The sequence below is a fragment of the Cannabis sativa genome, chromosome 3 (assembly GCF_029168945.1).
Source record: "Cannabis sativa cultivar Pink pepper isolate KNU-18-1 chromosome 3, ASM2916894v1, whole genome shotgun sequence".
Lineage (NCBI taxonomy): Eukaryota > Viridiplantae > Streptophyta > Magnoliopsida > Rosales > Cannabaceae > Cannabis > Cannabis sativa.
Genome location: NC_083603.1, coordinates 48,830,892 through 48,840,402, shown reverse-complemented (window position 1 = coordinate 48,840,402; position 9,511 = coordinate 48,830,892). Strand labels below are relative to the sequence as shown.

Here is a 9,511-nt window from a genome sequence, read left to right as displayed (position 1 = left end):
TCAACTCAGTGTTAGCGGGAAACATAAACACTTTGCGTCATTACTGTCTCATGATAGTCATTACTCTGTTGAATCGAGAGAGATGGTCACCGGGGTCAGTGTTTCTTGTGTATACTGCCATTTAGGGCATTTTGAAATTTTTGGGGAGTTTCACCTCCAGGATATTTCTGGCGCAAGGCTCTCGATCCTCACAATCGGACTCTGAGTCATCTCCTTTCTGTCTCCGCGAGACCCTAGCGATGTCTTTGCGGAGGATTGCCAATTCGGCCAAAATTCCCTCATTTAAGGCACCCTTCGACACCGGTATTGCCTGCTTCTTTTTCTCCAGGTGCTTTCTCAAGTCACCATGCTTATCATTAAGCTTTTGTCTTAAGTCGGCAGAGGGATACTTGCAACTTCTTCTCCCTCTCTCCCCAGGTTCCTGATGCACTGATACGCTCTTTCTGTCCTCTCGTTCCTGACCAGTGCTCTCTCGAGGGAGCATGCCCCTTTGCGGACCTTTCCCTTTCGCGAAATTAGAGTAGACTTTTCGCGGATCTTGGGCTTTTTTGTTCTTTTCGGGGAACGATATAGGAATTCTCTTAGGGTTTCCTTCAGAAGCTTGGCTATCTATTCTTAGGATTTTAGGTACTTGGTGAGAACTCTTCCTGTGTTTTTTCTGGTCTCGGCTGCACGACCTTGGAATGCACGTGGATTCCAACTGTTTCCATATATAGCCTTTTGCATGGCGACCATTATTTCTTGCATCCTCCTATTTTGTTCCTTTTGTGCGGCTAGTTCGACCTCATGATCAGCCGCTTTTTGCCTTAGGGTCAGTAACTCAGTATAGCTGCCATCGTTGTAAGCATCATACCCTTCTTGGTTTTCTTCGTACTCCTCGTCGTTTGTTTCGTCGGGTTCCTCAGAGTCCATGTTTACTCGTGAAGCTGCTTCTTTGTCCCTTGGGTTCTGAGGATCTTAGGGGGGACGAGGGTAACGGGTATGGTTTCGAGTCTCCACCATTGAGGTCTAGATCTTCTGTTGTCATCCTCTAGACAATGCTTCCCATAGCTCTCAATTAAAGTACCAAATATTGACTGAGGTTTTCAGCAATCAAATATCTAACGTAATAACGTGGCCTTAGGGATAATTAATGCAGGTAATTTTTACGTGGCTCGGGCATTAATAAGTCGTGGAAGAGTGTAAGCTAAGAAACATGTGTGTTAATTGTACCTAACAGAGTAATATTGATATCTCTGTATAGTATAGCACTACATAGCTAAACTAAAATATCTTATACTTGTAAACCAATAACGTGCTCAAATTTAATATATATATATATGGGTATTACCCATGTATGGGTATTTTATTCTTGACCATTGGATCAAATATCTAATGGTTGATATTTATAATCATTAATTAAATATTAAAAAATTAATATTTCCTATTTTGTTATTCTCTATATTCCTAAAATAGATAAAACTATTAATAGAAATAAAAAAAAAATTATAAATGGAAATGTTATTTAAAAAATAAAACACACCAAAAAAAACTAACAAACTATTTTTTTTTAATAAAAATCATTTTAAAGATTAAAAACAAAAAAAATGTATATTTATCTTTTTATAAAATTTCTTCAAACTAGAATTCTAAATTGCATTACTGAAAACAAAAAGAAAAATAATAATTTTAAGCTTTAAACTGTAATACATATAAAATGTATAAGATTTTTTCTAAACCTAAAATCATTAATTTTATAATAATTAACAATTATTTATATATTTTTATTTTTTTTAAAATACTTGAGCTTACCAAATCTATAAGAACAAAACCAATGAAGAAAATTTTAACAAAAAAAAATTGAAGAAAAAAGTGTCATGAACATTATTAAATAATGGTAATTGCCAACACAAGAATTTCATGCACAAAAAATTATATTTAACCCCTAGACAAGATTATCATCTTCCAATCCTAAAAATATAAATAATGAACAACACCTCATTAGTTATTCTAGGAAAATGATGCATGGTAATATCAAAAAAATTATTGGATGATAATAATATTTCTCTAACAATGATAGCCTATGTAAGAACTAAGAAGCATTGTAGCGTTTTATTTTTAAGAGTATGAATAATATTAAGACAATTGGATTCCACAATCAAGCTCTTATTCTCCTAATAAAAAAAATACATTAATATACATGTAAATGATTTTTAGTTTTACAATAATAAATTATTAACAAACTCACAATTTCATAAAATAATAAGATATTTTTACATGAAAAATCCATTTTATACAATTTATTACAAAATTACTCATACACGCTTATACCTACTTTTTTACTTACAAAGTTTATTTTATTACACATATACCACTTAGTCATCATTCCATCCATCATCAATCAAATCCTACCATCTTCCCTCTCTTTTTTCATTTTCTATCAATCAATCCATCATTTCACTCTTTTTTTTTTCTTCTTTTCTTTTTATTTTTAATTTTATTTCAGTTTTTTATTTTTTATTTTTAATTTTATTTCAGTTTTTAATTTTTTATTTTTAATTTTATTTTTAGTTTTTAATTTTTTATTTTTTTTCCATAACAATTCTTCTTTTATTTTTATTTTTAATTTTTAATTGTAAAGCTAATTTCTAATATATTGTTGCTTAGGTCTAGGATTGACTTCTATCAATCAATCCATCATTTCACTCTCTTTTTTTCTTCTTTCCTTTTTATTTTTAATTTTATTTCAGTTTTTAATTAAATCTTTTTAACTTATTAGTTTAACTTTACAACTTCTGAAATACTTTCATGACAAAAGAGAAGACTTTGACTAGGCCATTCAACTGATATAAGCATGTACAAATAAATTGGTACAATTTTAATGTCATTTTCATTCTCGCTGGCTCAAAGCCACGTCGAAATAATTAGATAACAAAATAAAATAATAAGAAACAATTACCGATGATATTCTATACTTGAAAAGAAAACGATCTAATTCATGCTTATAGTAGTATTGACGTGAGTAGAGTTATAAAATTAATATTAGAAAAGTATTAGGACAAACATGATTAAGATTTATGAGTGAAGGTGGCAAAGCTAATAGATTAGATTAACCTGGTCAGTCCCATTTTTATCTCATGAATGGGTAACAATGAGATCTATCATGGATGTTGATGTTCAAAGAGTTTTTCCTGTATTTTAGTTTGTATACAGTTGTTTTGTAGTTTTATTATAGTTTTGCTACTTGCATATGTTATTTCACTATAAAATTAATATGCAACTATTTGCACAAAACTTACTATGTACAACTACTATTTCTTAGTCCCCATCAAATTAAATTCTTGCATAATATATAAACTATCATAAAACGATAATGCAACTATAAGGCAACTATTTGCACTGGCATACAGTTGTTTTGTAGTTTTATTATAGTTTTGCTACTTGCATATGTTATTTCACTATAAAATTAATATGCAACTATTTGCACAAAACTTACTATGTATAACTACTATTTCTTAGTCCCCATCAAATTAAATTCTTGCATAATATATAAACTATCATAAAACGATAATGCAACTATAAGGCAACCAAAACAAAAAATAAATCAAAATGCAACTGTATATAACGTAGATGTATTATTCATGAGGTTTTTTTTTAAATTTTTCACATCATACATTGTTTTGGATTTAGTGGGAGCTCCAGATCTGTTTGTTACCGATCTACATTTCATGAATATAGATTTCGATATTAGGGGGAGTTATTTTGATCGAATAAAATAGAAAACAAATGTGTAATTTCAATTTCTTCACAGTTTTTTTTATTTTTTTTCGTCATTTTCAGTTTAGATCATTGCAGGTATTCTTTTCCAGTTGATTTTGCCAGAATTAATAGTTGTATTTTTCTCGTTTTGGTTTCATTTTGGTTGTTTTGCGGTTTTGAAACGAGCGCGTATTTTCATCTTCATGGTTCGCTCTGTACAGCTGAAGGCTTAGTGCATGTGGTATTTTTGTAAATATTTGTATGTGGACTGTATAAATGTTTAATGGGCCGGCCCAAAGTATTTTTGTAATTTTTTTTCCTTTTTTGTATTTTTTTGTTTTTTTCCCAAATAATAAAGTAGTAATTTTAATTAATTTTTAAAAATAATTTATAATTTTTTTTTTTCAAACTATTAGTTGTAATTATTATTTCTAATTTTATAAATAATAAATATAATTTTTTTTTTAAAAAATAATTGTTAGAAACTTGCTATAAAAGGTTATTAGATTATTACCTTATTAATTTTTTTTTGTTTCCATCAATGGGTATTACCCATTAAGAAGTGTTCCATATATATATATATTATACTTAAATATTGTCATATAGGTTACCATATAAATTTTACTATATAAGAAGAAATTTTAAATTACTTAATTCATTTTAGCAAAAATAATATATTTACTTCAACATTTAATAATAAAGAATAATATATATACATGTATATCATAAAATAAAAATAAACTAAATAAATTTGTGGTCATAAGCATATCCTAGTAATTCCACACTTTTTCTCAAAAAGAGGAGATCTCAAGTTTTAATCCTCTCTCCCAATGTAAAAAAGAAAACTAAATAAATTTATAGAAAAAAATGTACTAAATAAATATAATTGATTATTGACAATATAAATAAGACAAAACAAAAGAAAAAAAACTAAAAAAATTAAACTTATTACAAAGTTATGTATAATTTAAAAAAAGAAATTAAAATTTTAATTAAAGTAAAAAAAGTCATATACATATCGATAAGTAAAATACTAAAGGCGAGTGTCAAGCATCAGAAGATTGACATACCGTTATTAGTGCATTTCAATATCAGATCTTATAAATTATGATTTAATAAATGATATGGGAAGACTCTATTTATATATATATATATATATAAATACTAATAATAATTAACTATATATGGACAGTATAAATAAGTGAAAAATAAAAAAGAACTAATAAACTTAAAAAGTTATATATAATTAAACAAAAGTTAAAATTTTAATTATAATAAATAAAGATATGTACTTATAAGGAAAATGCTAATGTATTTATTTTCCATGATTAAAAAGAAAAAAAAAAGATCATTCATAAAATTAAAAAAAAAAAAAATTACTAATAAAAATAAAAAAAAAAATTACGAGCAAAAAAAAAATATAATACAAAAGATCATTTTAAAAAATAATAATAAAAAAAGTAGATCATTCATAAAAAAAAAAAAAAAAAAAAAAAAAAAAGAAGAAATAAAAAATAAAATTATTATTATTAATGACTCAATTAAGGGACTGAAATATAAGACCTTTATTAGGAGTGTTCATAAAATAGCCGATCCAATTCAATCCGCACGATCCAATCCAATCTAACCCACAAAGTGCGGATATCCGCACTTGTGCAGATTGGATTGGATTGGAAAATTCAAAATCCGCACTTGTGCGGATTGGATGTTGATTGACATGTAAAAGTAACCGATCCAATCCAATCCACACATATTTATAACAAAATTAAAAAAATATATATACAAATAACATTTTTAATATAAAAAAAAAATAGTAATTTAAAAGTGTAATACATATAATATATATTGCAAAATTTAATAAATAAAATGTATATTCTATTCTTATATTTTTTTTTTGTACCTATAATTTAAAATAAAATTAAATAATTTTTTATATATACAATTTTTTTTTCTTCCTTTGAATTTGTTATTTGTTATTTTATTTATTTAATGTGTTATTAGAGACATAAAAATAACTATAATTTATTTTATTCTGTTGGTAGTCATGTCAATTTTTTTTCATAAATATTAAATAATTTAATATTAAAAAGTAAGCAATCCAAAGTAACCGATCCAATCCGTACTTTTGCAGATTGGATTGGATTGGATTTGAGCTATTGTGCGGATTGGATTGGATCCAAAAAATAAAATTCGCACTTAGTGCGGATTAGATGTTGTTTAACCAAAAAAGTGGGGATTGGATCGGATGAACAGTCCTAACCTTTATAGTTGACACATGGTCTCTAGAAATGTTAAAAATAACAAATAATAAATAAAAATTAAATTAAATAAAAAATAAAAAAGATTAAAAAATTAAATTAAATAAAAATAAAAAATAAATAAAATATAAAAATCACAATTATAAAATATCATAAAAGTAAAAAAAAATAAATAAATAAATAATACATAAAAATTATAAAAAGAAAAAAAAGAAAGCACAAAAGACAAAAATATTCCTTGTTTGTTTGTCAACATCATTTTTTCTATTGATGTTAGATATATTTATATATATATATATAGGTCATGGATTCAATCTCTCACCACTTTTTTTTTTCAGACCGGTTACTCACTTAATATAACTCATTTATTTAGTAAATTTAGACTTTCAGGAACTAACTTATATGTATGTAGAGCAATATATTCACACAGTAAGTAATAATTTATATCCAGAGTAGATATTATATACTCACGTGCTAATATTTAATAGTTAAGTTAGAAATCGTCTTATTATATAGTATCACTACAATAAAATTTATCAATAGCCGCAATATTATTAGCGATGGGCAAAATTCTCTTCTAATAGTAGTAGCATTAGCGACGGAACCTGAATTCGCCGCTAATTCTACTTATTTATTTTTTTAAAAAAAAAAATTAGCGGTAGACTCCGCCGCTAATAGTATCGCGAGCCCCACTGCTAATAATATTAAAAAAATAATCGTTAGAATTATTAGCGACAGGGCATTAACAGCGGTCCCACTGCTAATAATTGTATATCTACCCAACCCCGACTTTCGATACTTATTTCAATACTTTGTTTTTACTCGTAAGCTTTTTTAGACATAGTCAATTTTATGAGTTCAATATATGCCATTTAAAATGTCACGTTGTCGTGAGGTATAAAAACTCAATAATTGTGCTAAAGAATTAAATGTCTCAAGCATACGATTAATTATAGAATTTTTTATTACATACAAACACATACGTCATGATAAGATAGAGGTTATTTAAGATTTAGTTCATAAAAATAATGATAAATTTTTTTTATAGAATTTGTTATAAATAATTTAATTTTTAAAAATAATTATAAGTAATTAATATTATATATTTTAAATTTTGCTACAAAAAGCAGTTTTTGCGTCAGTCAATACGACGGTCAACGGTCGTGACCGACGTAAAAAACAAAGGGGGAATTTTGGCGTCGGTTACTAACTGTCGCAAACAAATAACAATTAGCGTCAATTGTTAATTCGACGTTAATTGAAAACCGACGAGATAATTTATATATTTTTTTTAAAATATATTTACTTATGCGGGGGTTACTAACGGACACTATATACAAGTTAAGTGTCTAATTCAAACTGACGCTAAATACTTTAAATATAACAAAACCTAAAATTTACAATCAGATCTCTTTATCCCCATTCGAAATTTTACAGCCAAAAACCTAATAGAACATCTCTCTCTTCGATTTTTACAGCCCCAAATCTAAAGGTCTCCATTAACGTTGACAGGCCACCCCGAGCCGCCCTTTAGCAATCTCTCTTTCTCTTCCCTTCTCCGTCGGACATCTCTCTCTGTCAATTAATTTTTTGATTTTGATTTTGCTTTTAGTTTTTATGGTTTGTTGATTAATTGATTTTTAATTAAGTTTATTTGATATTGTATAGCTTGACTCGTCAATTGCTCTACCCCGTTGGCTTGAAGTTCTTCTCTGTGAAAAGTTCTACAACACTTGTATAATTCACGAAGATGCCAAAAAGAACGAGAAGAACATCTTCTGCTTGGATTATTGCATCAGTATCTGTCCTCACTGCTTGCCCCGTAATCGTTCTCATAGACTTTTGCAGGTTTTTATTTTTATATAATTTGTTCATAATTCTTCTTATGTTCTTCACAATTTAATTTCAAAAGGTTTAATTTTTTGATTTTTATTATGCCTTTTTTTTCCTTCTTTTAATACAAAACATAATTTTTACAACCGCAAATCTAAAAGTCTCCATTAACGCCGGCTGCCAAAAATGTAAGTCTCTCTCTCCCCTCTTTTTCTCTCTGCGCGCTAATCTCTTTCCGTCTCTTTCTTTATTTTCAGTAGAGAGGGGAAGTTGGTGGAGTGACATTATTGGTTGATCCAATCTTGGTGGGTAATTTGGATTTTGGAATCCCGTGGCTTTATGATGCTGCCAAGAAGTTTTTGAGGAGTTTTCAGGTACTTTCTCTCTTGTACTGCATCGTCTATTGTTATCTTTAGTCCTCTTTTTTCCTTTTGGGTGAAAAATTAATGGTAGGAATATTTATTTTGGGAGATTGTAAGGTTAATATGGATGAGTGTTCTTATTGTTTAATTTTAAGTGCAGCTAAGTGATCTTCCTGAAATTAATTGCCTGTTAATTACACAAAGCCTTGATGATCACTGTCATTTGAAGATTTTGAATCTCCTCTCTGCTAAGTACCCCAATCTTAGAGTGTTGGCAACTCCAACCTATATATCATTCTAATTGTTAATTATATAAGCACTGTGGTTTGCTGAGTCTTGTCTTGGTAAATGCATACATATAAGCACTAATTTCAGAAACATGAAATGGAATATCTCCATTCTGTTATGAACTTTGTATGTTACTTATACGTTGTGTTCTAGAGTTAATATAAAACATCGATGTTTTGTTCTTAAATCTCTCAGTAAGTGGGGGGGTTTCATCTTACAATGGCAAGAGCAAGGTCCTTGTATTGTTTCAATGTTGTTTACTTCTTTTCTTTTTCTTAGCCGTTTTGTTGTTTTACTAATGAACATCTTTAATCTTGACAAATAGTTGAGATAGTGGATAGTGTAACTTGATAAAGTAATATTTTGGAAGGTTTTATTTCTGTGATTACATTACCTTGCCATTTTGATTATTGCCCTTTATTTTTCAGCAAACTCATTTTTAACCAATCAGTCTTTATTTTTTGTCCCTACCATACCAAAAAGAGGTATGGGAAAATGAATTTTGTTAGACATAATAAGTTGAAAATAAAAATGGTATACACAAAAGGTTGATTAGCTGAATTTGTGAAGCCATAATGGGTATTATTAGTTATAAAATAATTCACTCTAATTGTTACTATTCACTAGTGTTATGCTGTGTTATGTGGTGTCTTCATTTGTTTGTATTATATTAACTATAACATCCAACTCTCCGTTCATTTTTATTTTTTTAAAAAAATTATGATATGGAGTGAAGGATCTTGAAGATTGTAATTGAAAAACCAGCTTAATTAATTATATTTCTAAGCTGAAAGAAAATTCATTATTAGCCACTCTGAAACAAGAGTATAATCAGTAGTGTTGTGTGTCTTCATTCGTTTGTATTAGCTTCAACATCCAATTCTGTTCATTGGTTTGATTTTGATACTTGTTAGTTGAAACTAGTTTATTTAATTATCTTTCTAAGCTGATAACTTATTATAGGTGTGCACCTGTTTGACTATAGTTGTCAAGTCAATAGTGAAGATTTTAAAAGGAAATGATTCTATTACA

General features: G+C 27.9%; 1 non-coding gene across 2 annotated transcripts; it reads left to right on the top strand.

The window, feature by feature from the left end:
- The first annotated feature begins 7,287 nt into the window (after window positions 1-7,287).
- Window positions 7,288-8,867, top strand: LOC115701095 (uncharacterized). Of its 2 annotated transcripts, XR_009686671.1 has the most exons (3): window positions 7,542-7,556; window positions 7,665-8,203; window positions 8,352-8,867. It is a non-coding gene; the product is annotated as an uncharacterized LOC115701095 (transcript). The 2 variants fall into 2 exon arrangements; XR_009686670.1 differs by having other exon boundaries at window positions 7,288-8,203.
- Window positions 8,868-9,511: the final 644 nt, after the last annotated feature.